This window comes from Ornithorhynchus anatinus, chromosome 2 (genome assembly GCF_004115215.2).
Source record: "Ornithorhynchus anatinus isolate Pmale09 chromosome 2, mOrnAna1.pri.v4, whole genome shotgun sequence".
Classification (NCBI taxonomy): domain Eukaryota; kingdom Metazoa; phylum Chordata; class Mammalia; order Monotremata; family Ornithorhynchidae; genus Ornithorhynchus; species Ornithorhynchus anatinus.
Window position 1 is genome coordinate 108942651 of NC_041729.1, and position 13346 is coordinate 108955996.

Below are 13346 nucleotides of genomic sequence, written 5' to 3' on the forward strand. Positions count from 1 at the left end.
TCTTCTGCCTTCAGGACATCTCTACTTGAATGTTCTGCTGACAACTTAAACATGTCAAAAACAGAATCCCTCATCTTTCTGCCTCATATCCTGTCCTCCTCTCGACTTCCCCATCACTGTAGACACCACCACCACCCTCCATCTCTCACAAGCCTGTAACCTCGGCGTTAGCTTTGACTCATATCACTCAGTCAGTTTGCACATTCAACCGGTCACCAAATCCAAATACAAGGTCTGTAGAAGTCGGATTGTTTGCCTCAGAAGAGAAGGCTGAGGATATGGAAAATAAGTCCACCAGTTATCTTCCCTGGGTGGAGAGCAAGGATTCCTATTTATGGGGGAATATCTAAACAGGGAAGGCTGCTGACTGTTCAGAATGGGCTCCCAAGGCAGTTTAGCAATCTTCTGTTTCAAAAAGCCTTTAAGAGGAGAATTAGCTTTCCAAGCATCCAGAATCATTTAGGTTAGGTTCTAACCTAGAACCTAGAAGGAGACAGGTGGATGGATTAGATGATCTGTCCCAACCCCTAATCCTTTGGGAAGGCCAAAGACAGACACTTTATTGGTTCTTTGGCTCAAGATGAAGACTCGATATTAAACTCAGGACAGTGCACAACTATGAATGCCTGAGACCCTCATCACCAAAGAGCAAAATTCCCTAACACCTTCTAAAAATTAATCTTCTGGGCCTCCTGGAAAATTATGGAACACCAGCATCTCTGTTTCTTTGGAGAGGTCTTGACATTTTCTACGACCTTGTCCAATAATACCTGTCTTGGGCCCATACTGGAGTAAATGGAGAACGAGGGGGACCAGGCGGTAAGATCAGGAGAAAGTTTACTGCCTGAAACAGTACCATTTAATGGCCAATTAGCGATGTTGCTACCAAAGTCACCTCAAGTGCTCTTTCAAAAGTTATTGATTTGAAAATGCCAAACTTACAAAATACTGCTGACAAGTTTTGGGCAGATGAGAATGACAGAATCAGCTCTTTGTTCCGGAAACAGCTTGAATCTGTCATTACCTGCAACCCCATCACCTGCTTTACTCACACAAATGATCAACCAGATGGCCTTTTTCAATTTCAATAACTTTATTGGCAATGAAAAGGTGTCCAAGAGCTGCCAAAAGTCGTACATTGAGTAGCTGTGTTTAGGAACAGGTGTTATGCCATGTGTCCCAACTTGCAGTGGAGGGCTGATTCTACATTCCTTAACTGAGACGAAACTCCTAGAGGCAAATTTTCTTAAGAAAGGCCAATGAACCAGGCCTTATAAATTGACTTCTATTCCGTACTCCAAAAGCTTATTTAAATATCAGCTCAAAAAGCAAAACAACACAAGTATAAGAAAGGAACCTAGATTAGAGCAGATTGAAGAGGTGTGTGGCCTGTAGGGGCCATATAGGGAAGGCTATTTCAGCCTTTGAATTTAGGACTGAGTAGCTATTTACCATTCGACTTCTACTGCAGTTACCACCTGCAAACAGCATGGCCTTTCATTCAATAGTATTTATTGAGCGCTTACTATGTGCAGAGCACTGTACTAAGCGCTTGGGATGAACAAGTCGGCAACAGATAGAGACAGTCCCTGCCGTTTGACGGGCTTACAGTCTAATCGGGGGAGACGGACAGACAAGAACAATGGCACTAAACAGCGTCAAGGGGAAGAACATCTCGTAAAAACAATGGCAACTAAATAGAATCAAGGCGATGTACAATTCATTAACAAAATAAATAGGGTAACGAAAATATATACAGTTGAGCGGACGAGTACAGTGCTGTGGGGATGGGAAGGGAGAGGTGGAGGAGCAGAGGGAAAAGGGGAAATGAGGCTTTAGCTGCGGAGAGGTAAAGGGGGGATGGCAGAGGGAGTAGAGGGGGAAGAGGAGCTCAGTCTGGGAAGGCCTCTTGGAGGAGGTGATTTTTAAGTAAGGTTTTGAAGAGGGAAAGAGAATCAGTTTGGCGGAGGTGAGGAGGGAGGGCGTTCCAGGACCGCGGGAGGACGTGACCCAGGGGTCGACGGCGGGATAGGCGAGACCGAGGGACGGCGAGGAGGTGGGCGGCAGAGGAGCGGAGCGTGCGGGGTGGGCGGTAGAAAGAGAGAAGGGAGGAGAGGTAGGAAGGGGCAAGGTGATGGAGAGCCTTGAAGCCTAGAGTGAGGAGTTTTTGTTTGGAGCGGAGGTCGATAGGCAACCACTGGAGTTGTTTAAGAAGGGGAGTGACATGCCCAGATCGTTTCTGCAGGAAGATGAGCCGGGCAGCGGAGTGAAGAATAGACCGGAGCGGGGCGAGAGAGGAGGAAGGGAGGTCAGAGAGAAGGCTGACACAGTAGTCTAGCCGGGATATAACGAGAGCCCGTAATAGTAAGGTAGCCGTTTGGGTGGAGAGGAAAGGGCGGATCTTGGCGATATTGTAGAGGTGAAACCGGCAGGTCTTGGTAACGGATAGGATGTGTGGGGTGAACGAGAGGGACGAGTCAAGGATGACACCGAGATTGCGGGCCTGCGGGACGGGAAGGATGGTCGTGCCATCCACGGTGACGGAGAAGTCTGGGAGCGGACCGGGCTTGGGAGGGAAGATGAGGAGCTCAGTCTTGCTCATGTTGAGTTTTAGGTGGCGGGCCGACATCCAGGTGGAGACGTCCCGGAGGCAGGAGGAGATGCGAGCCTGAAGGGAGGGGGAGAGGACAGGGGCGGAGATGTAGATCTGAGTGTCATCAGCGTAGAGATGGTAGTCAAAGCCATGAGAGGGGATGAGTTCACCGAGGGAGTGAGTGTAAATGGAGAACAGAAGAGGGCCAAGAACTGACCCTTGAGGAACTCCAACAGTTAAAGGATGGGAGGGGGAGGAGGCTCCAGCGTAGGAGACCGAGAATGATCGGCCAGAGAGGTAAGAGGAGAACCAGGAGAGGACAGAGTCCGTGAAGCCAAGGTGAGATAAGGTATGGAGGAGGAGGGGATGGTCGACAGTGTCAAAGGCAGCAGAGAGGTCAAGGAGGATCAGAATGGAGTAGGAGCCATTGGATTTGGCAAGAAGGAGGTCATGGGTGACCTTAGAGAGAGCAGTCTCGGTAGAGTGGAGGGGACGGAAGCCAGATTGGAGGGGGTCTAGGAGAGAATGGGAGTTAAGGAATTCTAGGCATCGATTGTAGACGACTCGTTCTAAGATTTTGGAAAGGAAGGGTAGTAGGGAGATAGGACGATAACTGGAGGGGGAAGTGGGGTCGAGAGCGGGTTTTTTTAGGATGGGGGAGACGTGGGCATGTTTGAAGGCAGAGGGGAAGGAGCCCTTGGAGATTGAGTGGTTAAAAATAGAAGTTAAGGAAGGGAGGAGGGCAGGGGCGATGGTTTTAAGAAGGTGAGAGGGAATGGGGTCCGAGGCGCAGGTGGAGGGGGTGGCACTTGCGAGGAGGGAGGAGATCTCCTCTGAGGATACTGCAGGGAAGGATGGGAAAGTAGGGGATGGGGCTGTTGGGGGGGAGGGGAGAGGCGGAGGGGTGACTTTGGGGAGCTCAGACCTGATCGTGTTGATTTTCGTGAGGAAATAGGTGGCCAGATCATTAGGGGTGAGAGATGGGGGAGGGGGAGGAACAGGGGGCCTAAGGAGAGAGTTAAAGGTCCGGAACAATCAGCGGGGGTGACGGGCATGGGTGTCGATGAGGGAGGAGAAGAAGCTTTGCCTGGCGGAGGAGAGGGCAGAGTTAAGGCAGGAAAGGATAAATTTGAAGTGTGTGAGGTCGGCTTGGTGCTTGGACTTTCACCAGCAGCGCTCAGCAGCTCGAGCATAGGAGCGTAGGAGGCGGACGGAGGAGGTGATCCAGGGCTGTGGGTTAGTGGAGCGAGAGCGGCGGAGGGAAAGGGGGGCGAGAGAGTCGAGATGAGTAGAGAGGGTGGAGTTGAGAGCGGAGACCTGATCGTCGAGAGTGGGAAGAGAGGACAGGGCGGCAAGGTGAGGAGAGATGCTATTGGAAAGACGGATGGGATCGAGAGAGCGGAGGTCTCTGTGGGGCCGTAGCGAAGATTTGCAGGGGGAGGGAGTGTGAGAGATGAGGCAGGTGAGAAGGTTATGATGGTCCGAGAGAGGGATTTCAGAGTTGGTGAGTGAGGAGATAGTGCAGCGGTAGGAGATGACGAGATCGAGGGTGTGACCGAGTCGGTGAGTGGGCGCGGTATGGTGGAGGAGGAGGTCGGCAGAGTTGAGGAGGGATAGCAGGCGGGCGGTAGAGGAGTCGTCGGGTACATCCGTATGGATGTTGAAGTCTCCAAGGATCAGAGTGGGCAGAGAGAAGGAGAGGAGGAAGGTGAGAAAGGGGTCAAGGTGGTTGAAGAAGTCGGAGGTGGGACCGGGAGGGCGGTAGATGACGGCGACAAGTAACTGGAGTGGGTGGTAGAGGCGAATGATATGGGCTTCGAAGGAGGGGAAGGAGAGGGAGGGGGGAGGAGGGATAGTGCGGAAGCGGCATCGGGGCAAGAGGAGGAAGCCGACGCCTCCTCCCTTACCGGTGAGTCTGGGGGAGTGGGAGAAGGAGAGGCCTCCGCTGGAGAGAGTGGCGGCGGAGACCGTGTCTTCGGGAGAGAGCCACATTTCCGAAAGGGCGAGGAGGAGGAGAGAGCGGGAGAGGAAAAGGTCATGGATGAAAGGTAGCTTGCCTGTAATAGAGCGGGGGTTCCAGAGGCCACACTTGAAAGTAGCTGTGGGTGCAAGGGGAGGAGGGGGGAAGGGCGGGGGGAGGGGAGGGTTTGGATGGGAAGGAGGTGGCGGGGCCCTGGACGAGGAGAGGGGGATGAGGGGTGGCGGTGGGACAAGAGGACTGGGATGGGGCATGGGTGGGGAAGAGAGAAGGGGGGAGGATGTGAAGAGGGGGATTGGTGGGGGGAAGAGTAGGGGGAGGGGGAAGAGGGGTAGCGCTGGTAAAGTGGGGTTCTAGGGCGGGAGAGAGGAGGGGGGGAGGAGACAGAGGAGAGAGCGGGAAAGAGCTGAGCGAGACAGGGGAAGGGGAAGGGGAAGGGGAGGATAGGAAGGGGCGGGAGGGGGGAGGGAGGGAGGAGGGACATGGCGAGGCCAGAGAGGTGGGTGGCAGCACTGACAACAATAAACAGTAATAAACGAAATCGGTAATATAGCAACATGATACAATATGATACAATACAGTGGTGCTAATATAGCAACATGATACAGTATGATACAATATAGTCGTGTTAATAAAAGGGGGTGATGACCAGGGTCGGGGGTAGACTCGATTAAGGGGCGACCTGATCAAATTCAAAATCTGACGACAATAATAAAAAGCGAGATCGCAAATATAGCAATATGCTACAGTAAGGCACACTACAATAGTGTTAATAAGCAGGCGATGACCAGGGTCGGGGGACGAGCCGACCCTACCCAATCAGACTCAAAGTCAAGCGGCCAGTGGCCGAGAGAGTCCCAGAGCTCATGACCAAATAACCCTGTGGCGGCGGGGGAGCCCTGAGGTTGTCCGGGGTGGGTGGCGGCCGTAGGCGGCGGCTAAGGTAAGGTAACATGGTGAGAACAAGGACGTCGTCGCCCGGGGCGGGGGCGGGAGGGATGAATCACCTCAAGAGGGAAGAGGGAGTGAGGCCTTCCCAAAATGGCCGCCTCAGGCAGAGTGGGGGCTTCCTAAAATGGCCGCCTCGGGCGGAGTGGGGGAGCGGTTGGGGAGCACAATGTCCCCGGGCCCGAGCAGGGGGACACAATGTCCCCCGAGGACACAATGTCCTTGGGGCCGAGAAGGGGAGCACAATGTCCCCAGGATCGAGAAGGGGAGCGCAATGTTCCCGGGCCCGAGCGGCGGCCTTGTGGGTAGAGCATGGGTCTGGAAGTCAGAAGGACCTGGATTCTAATCCCCGCTCTGCCACTCATCTGCTGCATGACCTTGAGCAAGTCACTTCACTTCTCTGTGCCTCAGTTACCTCGTCTGCAAAATGGGGATTAAGACTTTGAAGCCCATGCGGGAAGGGACTGCATGCGGCTCACAGTCTTAATCCCCATTTTGCAGATGAGGTAAGTGAGGCACAGAGAAGTTAAATATCTACCCCAGCACTTAGTTCAGTGCCTGGCACATGATAAGCACTTAACAAATACCACTATTATTATTATTGTTACTCTCAACATCGAAGGGCAAGGCAAGATCACAAAGAATGAGATCTTGGGACTCAGAACACTAGCACCTAAACAACACCAACCTTTCTAGGTGGGGTGGGTGGAGAATGTACAACAGCAGGACACTGAAACAGCCACTCTATGGTGAGCTGAAATGGGGTGGCCATGTGCAAGGTGGACAGGAGCCCTTAATGACAGAAAACAAGACCTCAAGTATCATCAGCAAAATATCAATCAACCAAAAGTATCTATTGAGTGCTTACTCTATGCAGAACACTGAACTAAGCATTTGGGAAAGTTCAATAAAACAGAGTTGGTAGACGTGATCCACAAGGAGCTTTACAGGCTACAGGGGGAGACAGGCATTAAAATAGATTAGGGAGAGGGGAAATAGTAGCGTATATTCATTCATTCGTTCAATCGTATTTATTGAGCGCTTACTTTGTGCGGAGCACTGTACTAAGCGCTTGGAAAGTACAATTCAGCAATAAAGAGAGACAATCCTTGCCCACATAGGGCTTACAATCTGGAATCTGTTGCCAAATTGTACATGTGCTGTGCACATAGTAAGTGTTCAATAAATACTATTGAATGAATGAATGGAAAATTTACCTAAGTATTGTGGGGTTAGGGATGAGTATAGAAGTTTTTAAGGGGTACACATCCAGAGGGGAGAGTGGATAGGGGAAATAAAAGGCTGAGTGTGGGAAGGCCTCTTTTAGTAGATGTGATTTTTTAGGAGGGTTTTGAAAGTAGGGAGAGTGGTGGACAGTCAGACAGGAGTCAGAAGAGGAGACAGTTGGGCCGAGTCAGAAATATTTTAGACGGGAGGCTCTAACCATAGTGAGCACTCAAATATCATTGAGTGACTCCCGGAGATTGTGACATCAAGAAGACAAAATGATACTAATACCAGCTGCTTCAGTTAGCAAATTGAAGCCTTAGAGTAAAGAGAAATCATTACGTGCACACGGCTGGGAATGTACCATTAGTCACACACTATTGCCATTGGCCACTGATAGCATCACAGTAATGACCTCTTCCGACCTCTTTAGCCTCCTCAAACCTAAATGATTTTATTTATATCATAAAATATTTCCCTCATATCAGTAGGCTTACATTATTTATTGTGCCCCAAACAACCTTATTTTTATCCTATTTTTTAAAAAATATAGTATTTGTTAAGCTCTTACTATGTGCTATGTACTAAGCACTGAGGTAGATGCAAGGTGGTCAGGTTGGATACAGTCCCTGTCCCGCATGGGGCTCACAGTTTTAATCCTCCTTTGACAGATGAGGTTACTGAAGCACAGTGAAGTGTCTTGCCTAGGGTCACACAGCAGACACATGGCAGAGCCAGCATTAGAACCCAAGTCTTTCTGAATTCCAGGCCCTTGCTCTAATCCATTAGGCCATGCTCCTTCTCTATCTTATGGACCAAGAAGTCATTTCAATGGCTTAGCTTACTGTATTGTACAATGAGGCTTGAACAGAACAGAGCTGCTTAGTGTACATAGCCTCAACAAGAATCAATCTAGAAATCAGGGGAAATCTAAAACAGCTCCTCCTTTTTTTAAAATGGTATTTGTTAAGTGCCTGCTACATGCCAGGTGCTGTTCTAAGCGCTAAACTCCTTTTCAGAGGAGTTAAATAGAACAAATTTATTGGATTTAAAGGTGTGCCTTTTCCAATTTTACTTCGGCCTTCTTATGGTGAATGGCTAATCTGGAAGACAATTTTCCCTTCTGAACTCTTTTAGAAGGTGCATGGTGGAGTGTTTTTAAAAATCTCCAAATCGTGTATGAAGATCCCCAAACAAGAACAAAGCATATGGTACTTGCTTAAAAATGGAATTAGCTTCACGTTTGAAACAAAATCTGAGACAATTAGCACCTCCCCAAGATCTTGAAAAGTCAGAGCTGCCAACGTCCTGTTTCTGCTGGCAGAAAGCACCCCGAAAGGAAGGGAGAGCTTAGGACAGCTGCAATGTCACTTATTCTGGCAAAGAAACTAGGGTATTGGCAGCACAATCTTCTCAGGACTTCAGAGGAGTCATTTTGGGAAAGTAGGAGCTTTTTACCTCTTCAAAGGAACAGCTGTGGATTCCTCTCCCTCTTCATTGAGCCTTTCCAAAAAAAATAATTTTTGAATTATAAAGGCCAACTGAAAAAGTTTTGATATTTCTGAACGGAATCCACATATGGCACTTATTTTTCATGTGTCCTGGTAAAAAGTAGGCACTGCGGCACATAGTAAAGTAGTTCTATCACATTCAGGAGTGGTCTTATCGGGGCAAAGTTCCCCATCAACACCAATGCCTATGTTTGCTAAGTGTTCACAGTGAGGAGAGCACTGAAAGGGGTGGAGGGAATGCCAGGGGGAGGAAGAGAGAGCTCTGAATTGAGCACTTACAAAACAAACACTAGAAGTCAAAGATTCCTCCCTTAGACCAAAATTTCCTTTGCGCCTAAGAAACTATGAGCATCTGCAGTGCTATTACTAACCAGGATTCAGTGTCAGAATGGCAACCCACTCGTTACATCATGTGAAGCTGACCTTACAGGAAGCAGGGGCAATTGTCTCTTTCCTTCCCATACATGAAAATCTTCCATGGATGTATGCAGCTCCTAGGGAGAATCAAGACCATTTATATTTCCATGTCTTTCTCCTTAGAAATGCCTTTGCCAGTTACTTCAATCAATCAATGGTATCTATTGAACGGTTACTGTGTGCAGAGCACTATACTAAGTGTTGGAATCAATCGATCGATCGATGGTGTTTATTGAGCACTTACTATGTGCAGAGCACTATACTAAACGTTTGGGAGTGTAAAATACAACAGAATTAGCAGACAAGTTACCTGCCCATAACAAGCTTCTAGAAGGAGAGTGCAATAGGGAAGGTAGACATGATACCTGCCCACAAGGAACTTACAATTTATTGGTGGAGATAGACATTGTTACTAACAAACCTGCTGAATTATCTGTTGCTAGACCAAATTTTAAAAAGGCTAACTGAAGTAATGTAATTTCCTAATATTCTGTCAACAGTTTTTTCTTAACATGATGCATTGAAGCAAAAATACATCTAATGATAATTATTTCCACTAAACCATTATTGGATGGAGAACACAGATAATATATATTGGGGAGGAAAACAAAATTGTTTCCCAAAAAACTTTACTTTTTTTGTTCCTTTCTGACCCCTCTTGCTTTGCTTAGCATCCTTACTTTATCCCTCTAGATCGTAAGTTTGTTGTGGGCAAGGAATGTGTTATATATAACAATAATAATAATAATTATGATGATGGTATTTGTTAAGCACATACTATGTTCCAAGCACTGTTCTAAGCTCTGGGAGGTGGGATAAAAGATAATCAGGTTGTCACACATGGGGCTCACAATCTTAATCCCTATTTTACAGATGAGGGAACTGAGTCCCAGAGAAGTGAAGTGACTTGCTCAGAGTCACACAACTGACAAGTGGCATAGCCAGGATTAGAACCCATAACCTCTGACTCTCAAGCCAGTGCTCTTTCCACTGAGCTATGCTATACCCTCCCAAGCACTTAGTACAGTGCTCTGCACTTAGTAAGCGCTCAATAAGAATGATTGATTATCACAGAGAGGAACTTAAATAGGGGTATTTCTCCAAAACAAAAATGGTCATGTTTGAGTCTTCTATTCCACATGACAGGATGAAACACTGTAAGATCGTTATGGACAGGGAATGAGTCTGCTAATTCTCTTGTACCATGCTCTCCCATGTGCTTAGTACAGTGCTCTGTATATAGTAAGCAGTACAGTGCTCTGTATATAGTAAGCAGTCATTAAATGCCAATAATTGAAAGGTTCACCACTGAAGAATGTTTTCCTATTCTCAGGTCTCCAAAACTGCTCTAATGAAGTGTTCTGGTCATGACTGCATTTTCTCCAGTTTCATACAGTTGTATTCAGTTCTAGGCCTCTCCTTGAATTACTGAGGACTCTGAGGCACATTATTCCACCTAATAAGGTTCATTCCTCTGGAACATAAGAGTAACTCTGTTGTACTCTACTCTCTCAAACATTTAATACACTGCTCTGCACACAGTTAGTGCTCAATAAATACTACCGATTGACTGATTGCTCTGCCTGGAGCAGTGCTCAAATACTATCAAATGATTGGAGATAGCAATGACTGCCTAAACACTTAAAGAAAAAAGAGTAAATATCCACTGTTCGGAAAAGTACTAAAACCAGGAACTGTGTCATTCATAATCATAATAATAATTTTGGTATTTGTAAGCACTTCCTATGTGCAAAGCGCTGTACTAGGCACAGGGGTAGATACAAGATAATCGGGTTGGACACAGTCCCTGTCCCACATGGAGCTCATAGTCTAAGTAGATGGGGAAACCGGTACTGAAAGCCCATTTTACAGATGAGAAAACTGAGGCCTTTGCCTCAGATCACTCAGCAGGGAAGTGGTAGATCTCTAATTAGAACCCAGATCCTCCAACTCTCAGGCCCGTGATCTTTCTAGTAGGCAAAGCTGCTCAGCTTCTCATCATTTTAGAACTCAGGAAACCACCTAAGCCATTAATTATGAGCTCTTCTCTCAACTGCATTCTATCCAGCATTTGAATTGACCCCTGCCACAGCTACAAAAGAAAAGAGACCTAAAAATGCATAGTTCAAATCACCCCAGGTCCACCGTTATGCCCTAGCCAGGAAGGGTTCTGTTCTCCTTTGGGTCAGAGTCTAGGCAGGGAATGTGTCTGTTTATTGTTGCATCGTACTCTCCCAAGTGCTTAGTACAGTGTTCTCACATGGTAAGGCCTCAATAAATACAACAGAATAAACAAATCTTCAGGATTCATCACCCCATTAAGGATTGACCAGGGACGGGAAAGAGAGCCAAAACGCTGCCTAAGGTGGCCGGAATCTACAATCTGGGATTGATTGCCTGCAGTAGTCACACTGGGTTAAGGACGATATATTTCAGTAGACTGTCTCCGCAGCCCCCTCAAGGTGATGGTGAGATTTGAATGGAGTGGAAACTGAGAGTGTCTTCCTTTCCTGACCCCATTTTTTTTTCATTTGCAATACTTATCCAGGAATCCAGCTTCCTGAGCCCAACATAGAACTAGGGCATTTGAGAGTCAGATGCTCAGATTTCTAATAATGCAAAACATATTTCTCATACTCAGCTTTCCTTCGGGGAGCCTCAAACACATTTCTTCCTGAGCACGCACAGGTCATTTTGTTCAGAAATGGACTTGATTCAAAACAGTTGAAACATTCGGCCAAGCTGCAGGGAACCTCCACTGCTTTCTGTTTTGGTGATTTCCTGTCAGGCTGCATCAGGTTGCCAGTTCTCACATCCTCAAATAGGAGGAAAGGTTTGCTATCATCCTGGCAACTTGGGCAGATCTCCCTGAAATAACTTCAAGGCTTTAACTTTAGACTTCAATAACTTTAGGCTTCAAGGTTCTCCATCACCTTGCCCCCTCCTACCTCTCTCCTCCCTTCTCTCTTTCTACTCCCCACCCCGCACGCTCCGCTCCTCTGCCGCCCACCTCCTCACTGTCCCCCGTTCTTGCCTATCCCACCATCGACCCTTGGGCCACGTCCTCCCGCTGTCCTGGAATGCCCTCCCTCCTCACCTCCGCCAAACTAATTATCTTCCTCTCTCCAAAGTCCTCCTGAGAGCTCACCTCCTCCAAGAGGCCTTCCCAGACTGAGCTTCCCCTTTTCCCTCTGCTCCCTCTGCTGTCCCTCTACCCCCCCCTCACCTCCCCTCAGCTAAGCTCCCTTTTCCCCCCCTTTCCCTCTGCTCCTCCCCCTCTCCCTTTCCCTTCTCCTCCCCTCAGCACTGTGCTTGTCCGCTCAATTGTATATATTTTTTATTACCCTATTTATTTTGTTAATGAGATGTTCATCACCTTGATTCTATTTATTGCTATTGTTTAGTCTTTCCCTCCCGATTAGACTGTAATCAGTGGGCAGAGACTGTCTATCTGTTGCCAATTTGTACATTCCAAGCGCTTAGTACAGTGGTCTCCACATAGTAAGTGCTCAAATACTACTGAATGAATGAATAACACTTTATTGCCTGGCTAATCATCATTTCATAGCCTGGACTTTTCCTCTCTTCCAACAGTACTGATTCAAGAGTACTTTATTGCGCACCTCATGGGTGAGAAACACTATAATGAAAAAGCATGGCCAGCACCTTTAATAGGTTCCATCAAAATACAATGTTGAGAGAGAACTTAAAAGCTTCAATTCTCAGAGGGAATAATGCAAAGGACGCTGAGTTCCCAAGATTGCATCAAATTGACTCAAAATATAAATCTATTGTTTAAAAACGATAAAATAAGAAAGCAGCAGGGCCTAGTAGAAGGAACATGGGCCTGGGAGCCAGAGGACCTGAGTCCCAGTCCTGGCTTCTGCACCTGCCTTCAGTGTGACTTTTGAAACTCATTTAGCTTCTCTGAGCCTCAGTTACCTCAACTGTGAAATGGGAATTAAGACTGTGAGCCCCATGTGGGACAGAGACTGTTATTATTAATAAAGATGGATGAACAACCTTTGAAGGTTTTTGAAGAGTGGGGAGTTGAGGACTGAACTTTTTTTAGAAAAAGAATGAAATAAGGATTGGAGTAGAGACAGGAAGTACAGAGGTCAGCAAGGAGGCTGATTAACTAATCAAGGCACAATAGGATAAATGCTTTGATCAATATGGTAGTATTTTGGGTGGAGAGGAAAGGGCTTATTTTAGTGATGTTGTGAAAGTAGAACTGACGGGATTTAGTGCCAAATGTGTGGATTGAATGAGAGAGAGGAGCCAAGAATAATGCCAAGGCTTTTGAGACTGAGAGGACGGTGGTGATATCTACAATGACGGAAAAGTCATGGGGAGATTAGGGTTTGGGTGGGAAGATGATAAACTCTGTTTCGAACATGTTGAATTTGAGGTGTCAGCAGGGCATTCAAGAAGAGATGTCTTGAAGACAGAAAGAAATGCAAGATTGAAGAGAAGGAGAAAGATCAAGGTTGGAGATGCAGATTTGAGAATCAATCTCTTAGAGATGGTAGTTGAAGCCATGGGAGTGAATGAGTTCTCTAAGAGAATGCATGTGGATGGAGAATAGACGGGAACACAGAACTATGCCTTGAAGTACTCCCCGAGTTAAGGGGTGAGCAGCAGAGGAACCCACAAAAGAGACTACTCTCCC

The 13346-nt window shown here is 47.2% G+C and overlaps 1 protein-coding gene across 2 annotated transcripts in view; it reads right to left on the bottom strand.

Annotated features, from left to right (window-relative positions):
• Positions 1–13346, bottom strand: part of GPR45 (G protein-coupled receptor 45) — a 37062-nt gene that overhangs the window by 4291 nt on the left and 19425 nt on the right. The gene's annotated exons all lie outside the window — the stretch shown is intronic.